At 50.9% G+C, this 2500-nt stretch overlaps 1 protein-coding gene across 9 annotated transcripts in view; it reads left to right on the top strand.

Moving 5' to 3' along the window:
* Nucleotides 1-2500, top strand: part of LOC122256355 (glutamate-gated chloride channel) — a 486058-nt gene that overhangs the window by 440660 nt on the left and 42898 nt on the right. The gene's annotated exons all lie outside the window — the stretch shown is intronic.

The following is a 2500-nucleotide window of genomic DNA, read 5'->3' on the forward strand; positions in this document are numbered from 1 at the left end:
AGGGAGGAATGAAAGTGAGAGGGAGGGAGAAAGAGAGTAGGAGAGATAAAAGGATAGATAGAGAGGGGGGATGGAGAGAGAGAGAGAGAGAGAGAGAGAGAGAGAGAAAGGGACAGAAAGGGACAGAAAGAGAGAGAAAGAGTAAGATAGACACACAGACAGAAACAGAGAGAAAAGAAGAGAGACAAAAAACAGACAAACAGACAGACACGACGCACACAACCCAAGTAGTCGACACAAGGACTACGCCTCCACCCGAACGAAGTGCGAGGGTTAAAAGGCTAATCACATTCCCGAAAATCCCGAAAGTACAAAAAAAAAAAAAAAAAATGCGATAAAAAATAAAAAAAAAATCATTAAAAAAATTGAAAGCGTCCTCCGTCCTCCAGATTATTCCCTCTCCCTTTTTGCAAGATAATTCTATCATTATAGTAGCTTTAAAAGGGGGATCGTAATCAGCTTAATGTGAATACGCATTAGCTGTATTTTGGAAGGTTGGCGAAAAAAAAAAAATACAAAAATACCTACATTGTTAACCCTCTCTGACAAACAAGCTTATGGGCGCCGTTATACAATCCAGATTATGAGACCACAGTAGCTTGGTAAATGAATAAACAAATAGATAAATAGGTAGATAGAGGAGTAGAGTGATGAATTAATGAATAAATGAATAGATAATGAAATTAACAGGTTAATCAATCAGTCAAACAAAATGGTGATTTGATTAAAGACAAATGAAGAAATAAATACGTATACAAATCGATAAACACGTAAACAAGTAGATAAACAAGTTGATGACATACAAAAAAAAAGAAAAAAAAACAGATTAATAAATAAACAAGAATAAACAACGGAGAGATTTATGACCAAACGACAAACGACAAACCCTTGACACAACCCCCCCCCCCCCACTATTCACAAACACAAACAATGCCCCACGATCTGCATTATGTCACGGCGCGTCCGCTATGGCACTATGACACTCTTAGTTCTTGTGGCACTCTCCCTCGCTCGGTTCGGTCGGTGGGGCTTCGCGGGAGGGTGAGGGGGTAGGGGTGGGGGGTGGTACGGGGAGTGGGTAGGGGGTAGGGAGATGGAGGTTGATGACAAGGGTAAAGAGGAAGGGGTATGGGGTAGGGAGGAAGGGGAGTGGGAGGAGTAGGGAGGAGAGGGTAGGGGGTAGGGAGGAAAGGGTAGGGGTGGGGGAGGAATAGGGAGCAGAGGGTAGGGGTAGGGAGGAAAGGGTAGGGGCGGGGGAGGAGTAGGGAACAGATAGTAGGGAGTAGAGGAGGAAGAGGTAGCATATAGCAGGGAGGAGTCGGTAGTGGAGGGTGGAGGGTAGAGGGTAGAGGGTAAGGAGAGGGAGGGTAGAAGCAAGGGTAGAGGAGGGAAGGGAAGGGAGGGGGAGGGTAGAAGCAGGGGTAGAGGGCAGGGGGGGAGGAGAGGTAAGGAGGAAAAGGTAGAGTAAGAAGCAAGGGGTAGAGGGCAGGGGGAAGGGAAGGGGGAGAGAGTAAGGAGGAAAGGGTAGATGGCAGGAGGAAGGGGTAGAGGGCAAGGGGAAGGGAAGGGCGAGAGGGTAAGGAGGAAGGGGTAGAGGGCAGGGGGAAGGGAAGGGCGAGAGAGTAAGGAGGAAGGAAGGGAAGGGGGAGAGGGTAAGGAGGAAAGGGTAGAGGGCAGGGGGAAGGGAAGGGGGAGAGGGTAAGGAGGAAGGGGTAGAGGGCAGGGGGAAGGGAAGGGGGAGAGGGTAAGGAGGAAGGGGTAGAGGGCAGGGGGAAGGGAAGGGCGAGAGAGTAAGGAGGAAGGGGTAGAGGGCAAGGGGAAGGGAAGGGCGAGAGGGTAAGGAGGAAGGGGTAGAGGGCAGGGGGAAGGGAAGGGCGAGAGAGTAAGGAGGAAGGGGTAGAGGGCAAGGGGAAGGGAAGGGCGAGAGGGTAAGGAGGAAGGGGTAGAGGGCAGGGGGAAGGGAAGGGCGAGAGGGTAAGGAGGAAGGGGTAGAGGGCAGGGGGAAGGGAAGGGCGAGAGGGTAAGGAGGAAGGGAAGGGGGAGAGGGTAAGAAGCAAGGGGTAGAGGGCAGGGGGAAGGGAAGGGGGAGAGGGTAAGGAGGAAGGGGTAGATGGCAGGGGGAAGGGAAGGACGAGAGGGTAAGAAGCAAGGGGTAGAGGGCAGGGGGAAGGGGCGGGGGAGAGGGTTGGGGGAGTCGATGCAGGGAGTACGGGGCAGCGCTGCCTTTGTGTGGCCAAGGCGCCCGGACACACGAGGCGGAGTTTTCACGTCTAGCCTGTCTTTGTGCCGCGGAGTGTGCGAGAGTGCATGGGAGTCGAGGGAGTTAGTTTTTAGTTTTCTTTTCTAAATATCCCCATTACATGTATACATACATACATACGTACATACGTACATGCATGCGTACATATATGTGTGTGTTTGTGTGTGTGTGTGTGTTTGTGTGTGTGTGTGTGTGTGTGTGTGTGTGTGTGTGTTTGTGTGTGTGTGCGTGTGATTCTGT

Source organism: Penaeus japonicus, unplaced genomic scaffold (assembly GCF_977035675.1).
Source record: "Penaeus japonicus unplaced genomic scaffold, GWHDUDI00000001_assembly GWHDUDI00000015, whole genome shotgun sequence".
Taxonomy (NCBI): Eukaryota; Metazoa; Arthropoda; class Malacostraca; order Decapoda; family Penaeidae; genus Penaeus; species Penaeus japonicus.